This window comes from Gekko japonicus, unplaced genomic scaffold (assembly GCF_001447785.1).
Source record: "Gekko japonicus isolate JY-2015 unplaced genomic scaffold, Gekko_japonicus_V1.1 scaffold58, whole genome shotgun sequence".
NCBI classification, from domain to species: Eukaryota; Metazoa; Chordata; class Lepidosauria; order Squamata; family Gekkonidae; genus Gekko; species Gekko japonicus.
The window spans coordinates 1,853,178-1,864,981 of NW_015162475.1; the positions used below are offsets into that span (position 1 = coordinate 1,853,178).

Genomic DNA, 11,804 nt, shown 5'->3' on the forward strand with positions numbered 1-11,804 from the left:
GTTTTTTCTACTTACCCTCTCAAATTCCTGTATCTCATTTATTTATTTATGGGGTTGTTTCAAACATTTATTAAACACCTTTCTCCCTTGGCAAAACTCAAGGCAGCTTACAATATAAATAAAGCTTTATTTTTAAAAAACACAATAAAAACTCAACAATGATTTAAAAAACCCCATAAAAAGTCATAATTTAAAAACTCGAATTAGGACTACCAGTAAATAAAAACGAAGTTAGTCAAACGAAATCCTAAATGGAACTATCTTCAACTGCCTCCTGAAGATCGTCAGTGAGGGGGCCAGGCACACCTCCCTGGGGAGGTCGTTTCATAATTGTGGGGCTGCCACCAAAAAAGCTCTTTCTCATGTGCCCACCAGACAAGCCTCTTTGATTGGTGGCACAGCCAGGAGGGAATCTCCCTGCCATCTTAATTCCCAGGCAGGAACGTATGGGAGAAGACAATCCTTCAGATACCCCAGTCCCAAGCCATGTAGTACTTTAAAGGACAAAACCAACACCTTGAACTGGGCTCGGGAGTAGTATTGGGGACATGTGCTCCCAGTAGCTGGCCCCGACCAGCAGTCTAGCTGTAGCATTCGGCATTAGCTGCAGCTTACGAACACTCTTCAAGGGTAGCCCAGAGTAGAGCACATTGTAATAGCCCAGTCTAGATGTAACTAAGGGATAGATCGCTGTGGCTAGATCAGAGGTGTTGAGAACTTATTTGTTACGAGGGCCAGATCTAACATAAATGTTACTTTGTTGGGCCAGGCCATGTGTGCCATAAAACATAATACTAGGTACTAGAGATAAAAACTTTATAAATGACACAGGCAAACCCAATTAACAATATTATTTTTAATTAAATACAAAGAAAAGCAATTAATTCCTAGGAGGGGAAGCAATTGATTTACTGGGGAATTCACAAACGCCCCAGTAAATGTATTTAATAATACGCAAGACTAGGTTTTTTCCCAAAGGATACCATAAAAGAAGGGTACCCTACATATCCGTACAAATTAGTTACTTTTTGTATATATAGCACTTTCAGGAGACAAGCAATCTTCCTTGCAAGTAAATAAGGTAGTTTTTAGCACACACCGTATGAAAGCTGGCTGAGCCCCATGGGCCCCAAAAGTGTTGCCCCCCCCCCAAGTTCTCCTTTTTAGCAAACCTGTACTTAAGGGGGCAGTGAAATGTCAGAAGAAGCACCAATATCGCTGCTTCACATCTGTGAGGAAAGTGCTCTGGTCTTAAAACCCTTGTTCACTTCAAGTAGAAATGTGGTGTTCCCTCAAGCCCTTCCTTTGATGAACGGTGTTCATGTTAATCTGTAAATGCACAAGTCCATGGTAGTGATGTATGTACCAGCCCTAGAATACTATTTCTCATTCATTCATTCATTCATTCATTCACTCTTTCTTTTTCTTTCTTTTTCTTTCTTTCTCTCTTTCTTTTTCTCTCTTTCTTTCTCTTTATTTGAATTCCACTCCTGGTTGAAGAAAAGTATGTTATGATGACCTAACATTAGATAGTACCTTCTGGCCAGCACGAGGGAAGAATTTTGCAGTGACCACACAGTGTAGCCGGAATGGAAGCCTCCTCTGTTCCTGGTGTGCAAGCATCAGAGGTTCCACTACACTAATGACAAAATATGATTTTTCTTTCTTCCCTAGATCAGAAGAACTCTGCACAACAAGGTCTGAGAGTACTGGCATAACGTGTTCAGAAAGGGTAAGAAGTGGATGAGTAAGCCAAGCGTTTAACAAACCACAAATGACATTTAGAAGAGTAGCTGGCAGTCACTAGACAACCTGTTATGTACATTGCCTGAAGTTAACGCGTTGTACCAGCACTTGGTGGACAACAAAGGAGAACAATTAACTAAGCCTGCCCTTAGTATCTCCCGGGTCCTGATTCTCTGTTCTCTTTCACTGACTGCAGAAGAACCAAAATATTAATACATATAAAAGGGGGTGAGGAGGAATTAAGAAGGATATTTAGATCAACATCCACCTTAAGGCATATATTGTGTTCTCAATAAGGGCATTTTTTTAAAACTAGAGATCAGTAACTCCCAAATGGCATGCTGGGAAACTCCAGTGTGCTGCGAGCACCTGTTACTCCAAAGCACCCACTCACAGAAAAGGATGCCTGCTACATCTCTGCATGATCAATTGCTCTGGCCTTGCCTTCTTCCAATCAGATACCTCTGAAGTCCTGCCACATCTGTGCATTGGATAATTCTATGACTCCTGACAGAGGGAAATGACTTGCCCCCAAGGCTGCTGCATGTTGCTTCTCTGCATGAGTCACTGCTCTGGTCTTGTCTTCTTCCAGTTAGGAGACATCCTGGTAACTCATTCAGACACACATGGGGCTAAGCGGCTTGGGTTACTTCTTATTATTAGACACTAAGAGTGAAATTTTATAATGCAGTAGTGAAGCATGCCTACACTTTTAACTCAGAAAAGACTGTCAAAAGTTTGCAAAATAGTCATAAATTGTAAAAGGATAATACTATTGCTGCTTTAATAGGGGGACCAGTCAACCACCAATTAAGGGAAATATCCCCCAATTCTCCAGAGTTCATTACTGATTTCTAAATTGCTACTTGGTCCTTTAGACAGTGCGCTCCCATGCTTTTAAAATCAGTGTGAGCATGTTTTTTGCAGGGTGTCATAGTCTTCTTTGATGAAAACTGCGGCAAGCAGAAGCCAGATTAATCACATGTGCAGACAGCCCCCTTGGGACGGCGCTAGAGAAGTAGATTTCACAGTACCACTTGTCTTTAATTAAAGCTTTTTTTAATGCAAATTCTAGCCAGCCATTCATTATGCCACATGTTCTGTTCTTCCAACTGATCTCCTTGCAGATTACAGAACAACAACAACAACAACAAAAAACCCCTCAGAAGACATGCAGATTTAATTACACAATGTGAAGGCATTCCTCTCATCAACTAATGCAATGAAAACAGCACTTAGCTGTAAGGGAGGATATGAGCATTCTTGAGATCAGTCTCTTTCAGCTAAACTTCCAACTTTTTTGGTCATAAATTGACATTTAAACCTGCACAAGTTGTATTTCACTTCTTGCTTGCCACCACAAGTAATGAACATTAATTGGGAGGGATTAAAGGTTTTTCTCTGTGTGTACAGAGTTCTGACTGTCAACAGACTTACCTTGTCCCATTAAGTTTAGTAGAACCTGGAGTCACCTCAACATTATTACAACCAAACCTTGGCTTCAATCTCTCACCCTAAAGAAACTGAGGAGGTCTTTACCATAGAGATTATGGGAAATTCCTAGAGCATCACCCAGAATTGACGTCACATCCTCCCCAAGCTCTACCCTCCCCAAGCACCAAATTCAAAGTCTTCCCCTACAAACAACTCATAAGCACAAATAATGTTGCAAAGGGGTGAAAAGCCATGAACAATGTATGTGGATATTATACCTATATATTATTGAACTGGGAACCCGATTCAAGTACAATATGTAGCATATGATGCTGCTGTCACAGAAGTGTAACCTCAGTATAAACAACAATTGATTTTTTTTCATGTTGATGATTCACAGGGTTTGGTAGGTGATCCTGACAAAGGAGGAAGGCGATATAGATTGCAGCAGACTTTCTCCACATTGGACAGTTATCTTTTGAACAGAACATGTACTATACTAACAGTGCAATCCAAAACACAGTTGCATCCTTCTAAGCTCATCAATTTAAATGGACTTTGAATGGTTCAACCCTGCTTAAAATGGCACTGCAAACCAGGCATCCCAGCCACATCCATATGGCTTAAATGAATTCAAGAGGAAGGCAGTTAATAAGGAAACACTCACCATTTTAATTTTTCTTTTCGACAGCTGCTGTAATACAAGCAGATGAGACTGACCATGCAATTCTAAATGGCATTACATTGTTCTAAGACAACGGAAGTCAATATGGTTAGAAGGGTGTAACTCTGCTTAGGACTGCACTATGAATGAGCCACCATGCCTAATCACCATTTCACAGCTTCCAAAGAAAACAGTCCAGGCTGGGATGCCAAATAATGTTGTTCTTAATTATCAGCCACAGGCCAAGGTATAAATATAGGTTAGGGTAGTTGACCAGCCTTGGGGACACGGCATACTCATTATTTTGAAGCATATAACGTTCTCCCAAGGGAGCCATTTAAAGCCTATCTAAGATTAGAGGTCCTTTACATTCTATCCTTTATTACATCCCCAAAATATAATTGATAATTAACAGGATCCTTCACTGAAACTAGCATAAATTGGCTTTTATAGGTCAACAAGAAGAGAGATTATTGAATTTCCTTTATTTTCTGCAGACTTATACATATATATCAGTTGGCAGATTTGTATAAACAAATTCCAGAATCTTATCATCACTGAGACTCTGAGCCAATAGCATGAATTACTGATATAGTCATTTCTCATCTATTTTAGGGTTTATATATTTTCATTTTACATTTATAAGGAAGCAGGTTTCATTCTTTGTTTTTTAAAAAAAAAATCAGGAGAACCCTGGATTCAAATAAATTGAAGGATCTCCACAACTGCAGAGATTACTTCTACATGTGGTCAGGAAATCAATGTTGGCACCATAGTTGATCTACATGCTCTTGGCCCACCACAAGACCACCACAGGTAGAATCTCATCAAATAACAACTAAGCATAATTGGGGGGGGGGGTTAACTGCCTTCAAGAGAAACAAGGACTCAAAGAATGAGTTTAAGGAAACAGAGAATTAAAAGAAAAGTCATGGAAAGAGAAGAAAGTGATGGGGAATCAAAAATATTCTCAGAGGCAGAATAAATATCAAAACAATCAACTACGCTAGGGGGAAAAAATCCTTTTTCCATACTAAAATCAAAGGTTCACAAAATAACTGTCCAGAAGAATCAGACACGATACCTTTTTGACCCATTACTCTTACTCAGACTAACTGTTCTCACATTTTAATATGCAAAAGGCTTTACAGTCTGTGAAAGGCTTTGCCCTTACTGGACTCTGCTGCAGAGAAGAGCAACTGTAGAAATGTGGCTTGGAGTGGCTGAGCGAAGCACTGGAACAGAGAAGGGAGGAGCTGAGCCTGGCAGCTGAAACTTCCTTGTGGTTCCTAGATGGACGTGGAGTCTGAGCCTCCAGGTTCCTTAAACCTTAGGTATGGAGGGGGGGGGGGTTGCTCACCCAGATCCAGACCTCCTCCTGCTCCTGTCAGAGTGCTCCCTGCTTATTTCTTCTGGCCCTCTCCCTGTACCAGCTCTAAGACAGGAGCAGCCCCAAACACCTCCTCCTTGGCCTGAGGCTCAGAGGGTTTAATTAAGCCTTCACAACTTTTACATGCTCCACCCCCTACTGCTTGGGCCAATCAGCCCTTACAGGCTTCTGCCATCTCCCTCCAACTGGGACCCTAACCCCTCTTGTTCCCTCCCAGCCAATCAGCTTTCTGGGGGCTAGGTCTCTGCCCGTTAGCGGTGTTGGGCTCTCATTGTGCTTGGCCTGAGCATTCATGCTGGCCAGATGGGTTGCAGAGGTGTAACTGAAACAGCTGCACCTTCCACCCCACTGAGCCATGGGAAATGCAACAACCTCTGGACACTTCCTGGCCATGTCCCTGTGAATCTGGGATGACCTACTGGATCCCCTGGGGCCTTGCCATAGTAAGTGGGGGGTAACAACGGATCACCCTGTCTGCTCCCAGGCACAATTTCTATTACGTTCATTAAGATATCAATAGCATTTGTAGAGGCTTAACTCAGTGAGAAAACAGAACTAGGGTTGCCACTTATGCTCCCTCTAAGTTGTGGAGTCTTGTGAGCAAAAAACTCTACTTTGGGAGCTGCTGGCATTAAAGTTGTGAGCGAGCGATTCGGCTACTGCGTAGATTAGTTTGTTCTGGAGCCATCCTTCCTGAGCTAAGACAAAAATGTGTGAGCTGGAGGCTTAAAAAACTGTGAGCTACCTCACACTAACTCAGCTAAGAGGGAACACTGGTTGCCACCCTCCAGGTGGGGCCTGGAGATCTCCTGGAATTACGACTGCCCAGATGACAGAGACCAGTTTCCCTGGAGAAAATGGCAGCTCTGGAGAGTGAATAAGACATTGTGTCCACAATTCCTCAAACCTCACACCCCCCCCCAGGTTCCACCCCCAAATCTCCCGGAATTCCCCAATCCAGAGTTAGCAACCCTCTACAGAATTTAAGCCATGACTATTTAACATGGCACATGGACCACAGCAAAGCTCCAGTAGTGGGATCCTGCAAATTGTCATGGTTTGCGATGCACTCGACTAATGGATTGCGGGGGAAGAAAGCTTTACCCAACCTACACACCCTAAATTCGAAAATACCTCACTCAGTCTCCCTCCTTATACTCCGTTCCTCTACTTTCAGTCCTTCATTCTCTCATTAATACACATCTCCTCTCCCATTCCTGTTCTCTGGTATTATTTCGCCTCTGTTTTCAACTCACTCACTCCATTTCCTCAATTCCTTCTTTATTGCCTCCACATTCTGCCAAAACACATTCCTACTTCACCCTACTAACATCTTAATTTTCTCTGTTCTCTCTGGGTACGTATGCACTACACAAATTGGTTTAATTCTCTGAAATCCTAGGGGACTGTATTTTGGGGAGGAAGAAAAGGGAAAGTAGGGGTTTCTAAACAGAAGTTTCTTGAGTACTGTCCAAACAAGTCCCAGAAAGCCATGACTCCTGAAGTAGTAGTATACAAAACTGATGTTGCCTCTCCAGCGCCTACATTTTCTTCTTGTACTCTTCTTTTCTCCTCTCATTATCTTTCTGCTGCCCTTTTCTCCAAACTCTATAAATAGTGTTTCTGCACTATGAATAAAACTAATTCTATTTATATAATCTGACTGAAGTGACACCAAGTTTGGAGATGGAACATTAGCATCTGGCCAATCACAAACATGTGGCCCTGCTTAGAAGGCATAGCCCATTAAATGAAGCAACAGACAAAAGTCCTCTCCCCTCCCACCTCATCAATGTCTCTGGCATTTTAGAGAAACCAGACATGTCAGAACAATTCTTTTAACAAGCTGTCCCCTTCCAAGATTTATATTGTAGGTTTACAGCCTGAACTTCAATCAACCTTTCTTCATCTGAAATCATGAAATAACCACAACCCAAAGGTGTATGGGTTGCAATAATACACGCTATAAAAGGGAAAGTTCAGTAATAGTTACATTAAAAATGATCCCCCCTTGGGTTAGGGTTATGGTTGGTTTATTAAGCAATCATAACAGGAATCATGAGAGAAACTTTCCACTGTGACTACAAAATATATTTGTTGTTCCTTCTGGTTTATGTGTATTTAAGCATCACAGATAACACTTCAACCTCACTCAGACTGAATAAAGGTTTTTAAAATACAGGACCAGTGGTGTTAACATTTTTCATCTTCAAAGAACTTTTTGGCATCTGTTTATCTACTGAGAAACCACAGCAGTTTTATCAAGGAATCACAACCAATTGCATTAAGGGAACCTTTCAAAGGGACATACCAGGACCTTGCTGTTGTCTTGCCTGAACAGAATGGCACCTAGAAAGCACTGGTCATTTACAGTTGTACCATGTATCGTAGGAGAAGATTAGTTTTTTAAAAAGATTAATGACCGCCATCTTTTATGACTGATCTTTTAACTGAGGACTTCCTAATAATCTTCAAGGTACACCCACTGTTCCTCAGACAACAACTGAAAAATTATTACCCCAATGTCTCAATGAGCAAGAGGTAATAATAAAACAAGAAATAAAAGGCAAGTGTAGACTGTGGTATTATTCCCATTGTGAACATATTTTAAAGACAAGGATTATACTGCTTCGAACCACTGAAATCCTGTTTATATTATATAAACCTGTAGCCACCTTCATCCTGATGAACAAGAGCAGGTTATAGGAATACAGATGAAAAAAAAATACATTATCCCATTAAAATCCCCCTATAATCCAACAACTGATGTGAAAAACAAGCTAAACTCTGTTTTACCTCTCCATCTAGAAGTTAAACCCTTTTAGGGTTTTTTTGTAACTACATCTTTGCAAAAGATTTATATAAAGATGTATTATAAAGTCATCAGGCAATCAAATAATTCCCATTGTGTGGATCAAAAAATCCACTGAAGGGAGGCACTGAGGGCTAGGGTATATCTTTCTGAAAACCCGGGGTAACCCCCAAGCTACACAAAAATATAAAACGTTTGAAAAATAACTGAGCATTTTAAAAATACCCCCCCAAAAGCTAGCTCATAGGCATGACCCTGTTTAAAAACCAACAGTGTCTTGCCTCAGCTTCCCTAGCAACCTAAGAGGCTGTGTGAAAAAGTAAAACAAAAAAGGGAGGAATTAGCCATGGAGATGGGGCAGAAAAAAAGTAATTGGGGAGGTTGTGGAATGAGGAAGAAAATGAATGACTGGGTTAACTGGAGGGGCCTGAAAGCAAGGAATTGGGGAAGGGGGAAAAACCTGTGCAACTGAGGAGGTTGAGTAAGAGAAGTAAAAATGGACCATCGGGCCAGCAGGCGGAGGAGTCCCTACAGGTCCTCTCCTTGTAGTATTACAATATCACAGAATAATTGGAAAAGCCAGCAATCTACAATGAAGGATGGACTGTGATACCTGAGTCAAATTCTGAAACAAAGATTCTGTGCGGATCCACAGATGCAGGAACTATACATCCCCCAAATAAACCATACAAAATGAAGATTATATAATAACTTTTAAAGCCTAATGCATGGCTAAAAAATCATTCACGTTTCCACATTAATAAAGTTTATCACATGATATCAAGTTCATTATGTATTGTACAGCCATTGCTAACAAAGAGATATAAAGGACATTGTAAACAACCAGTCCTTGGCAATTACCATAATCTGCACACATGGACAATTTGGTTAGATCTATAGAAAGTTACAGCCATTTCAAGGAAACTCCAAAAAGAACTGGCAAGCACAAGAAAGATCTGTCACACAGGGATGCAACTGGAACTGCTCAACCTGTAAAGATTTTATTCTATGAAAAAAAATGTACACAACTAGTTTTATGCACAGTGTTTGTTTTACATTAGGACTGCAATTTCAGCACACTTGCTTGCAAGTAAACCAATTAACCTTAATAAGATTTACTTCTGAACAGACCTACATAGGATCAGCCTGCTTGGATGATATATTTTGCAGGTGTAGGTGAACAATTCCAGTTTTAAATGGTGCTGCTTTATTTATTGTCTAGACTACTCAAATAAAACTTACGGTAGTGGAAAAACCTGAAGTGGACAGCTCAGAACTCTCCATTCTACTCATATCTAACTACAATAAAAATATATTTTATTAACATTTTCAATACAGGATACAATATCGGTTTCCTTTTACAGTACAGACTTATGTAGGGACTATTAAATCTGCCAGGCTAAAGATGCAGGAAGACCTCAGGCACCTATAGAGACTGGAGTCTTACTCAGCCAGAAAAATCCTACATCATATTTTATAGCAACAAACCTGGAGAAAAGCTGATCTCTAAAGAACAGCCACAATAAAATAAAATGCTAGAAAACCCAGGGGTCTATAACTTATTTGCTATTTCTTGGTGCCTTTTAATCATTTTTGCTATAAAAGCTAGATTCAAATAAGTCTAAATAAACAAGGGATTTCTAGTGTAAAGATAAAAACTTAGGCTGGGAAAGAGATAAGATCTTAAGGTGAAATTGTCTTGATACAGAGGGGACAGTATATTCATGCTGCAAAAATAAAACAATCCTGCCCCCCCAAAAAAGTGGTGGGTGGAGGATAGGGCTGCCAAGTGGGGGCGGGGGGCGGGTAACACCGCCTTGGAGGCCCGATTTCCGCCACCGCGGAATCGGGCCCCGGGGGGAACCCCCACCCCTGCGTGCGCGTCACCAGGAAGTGACGTAGGCACACTGGGGGCGGCGCCACGGCCATACAAGGGAAAAGTCTATGGTTTTCGCTTGTATGGCCGTGGCCCCCCCCCCAGCCGTGGCCCCACCCTCAGCCTGGTGTCCTCCCGTCACTTCCGGGTGATGTGCGTGCAGTGTGTGTGCACTTTGCTCACGCGTGCAAGCACCGGACGCCGGCCGGGAGCCTCCCGCTCCCAGCGAAGATACACTTGGCAACCCTAGTGGAACAAACATGGAAGCAACATCCATGATTCGTCACATGCATCCCAGAAAGGCAGAGCTACACATGCTACGGTTGCCAGCCTCCACTGGGGGTAAGGAGACCCACACCTCCAGCTGGCATTTCCCATGGCCCCTCAAAATTATAAAAATAGCCACTGGCCATTGGCATAATGTCATTTCTGGGAAAACCATGTGGTAGAAAGGCATTATGTCACTTCAGGGCTTTTCCCGACATGATGTCATACCATTGGCCAGTGCTCCATGTCCCCATCCCTGCCATCTTCTGCTGGTTACCATGCTGAGCCTGACAACCCTGATATACACACACCCTGGTAGCTCCGCAGCCTTGTTCATGACTACGGTAAGCTTGGGACTTTTATTACCAATGCTATTCTAGGAGCTAGCTAAAGGTGCAGGATATACATGTTTTAAACAGATGCAAAGCGTAAAGAAGAGGCTTTACGAAGGATAACAAAATACAATTCAAAATATAGTTCTCAAATTAAACATATTTAGAAAGTCCTCTAAGTTTCTGAGAGGTCCTCATGCACCAGAAGGTGCTCCACGAGCATCTTTGTCCTTGTGCCTCTGAAGAAAGTAAAGCAGTTGGTCATGTACTGCTGCATTGTCCTTTGTATGATGATGACCTCAGACATGTATTTATCCAGCCTATCTTCCAAAGAATTCCAGGAGGATCAGAGGATTGGTATTGGGGGTGCCAGCCTCTAGGTGGGACCTGGCAATCCCCTGGAATTACATTTCATCTCCAGACTACAGAGATATGTTCTCCTGGAGAAAATGGATGCTCTGGAGGGTTGACTCTATGATATTGTACCCCACTAAGGCCCCTGTAGGGGCCACGGTGGCTCAGAGGTTAAGACGCTAAACTACAGACTGACAGATCGGTAGCTCAGCAGTTCGAGACCCGAGTGCCACGTGATAGTGAGTTCCCACCTCTGGCCCCAGCTCCTGCCAACCTAGCAGTTTGAAAGCAAGAAATTGTAAATAGATAAATAGGTACCACTTTGGTGGGAAGGTAACAGCTTTCCATGTGCCTTGACATTTAGTCTTTGGCTTGGAAACGGAGATGAGCACTGCCCCCTAGAGTCAGATTCGACTAGCTTTTGAGCAAGGGAAACCTTTACCTTTAAGGTCCCTGTCCTACCCAGGCTCCATCCCCAAACCTTCAGGAGTCTGGCAACCCTCCTACCCCACCCCCTGCTGGTGGCCAGAGGGGACCTGGCAAACCTAAATAGTATACCCCTTTCTGCTAGCCAACCTTGAGCCTGGAATCTTAGATACAGTTACAAGATTCTGTGCAGCTGCCAGAGCCTACCGGGTGAATATCATTGTATGTATTTTCTAAATATTTCCATTGTACCTTTTATATATATCTTCTTGGAATTATTTTGTTAACATATGTCTGTTTTGCTGGTCGTTGAACATAAAAAATGTTAAATTAAATCAGCCACGTCAATCAAAAAAATTATTAAGTAAAGGTACAGAATATATATGTTTTAAACCAGGGGTGGCCAAACTTGCTCAGCGTAAGAGCCACATAGAATAAACGTTAGATGTTTGAGAGCCACAAGACAGAAACAAATATTACACTCAAGTTTTTATTTTTAAAAA

General features: G+C 41.9%; 1 protein-coding gene across 1 annotated transcript in view; it reads right to left on the bottom strand.

Moving 5' to 3' along the window:
- The window catches only part of ITGA9 (integrin subunit alpha 9), a 296,748-nt gene that overhangs the window by 148,153 nt on the left and 136,791 nt on the right, over window positions 1–11,804 (bottom strand). The window lies entirely within an intron of this gene.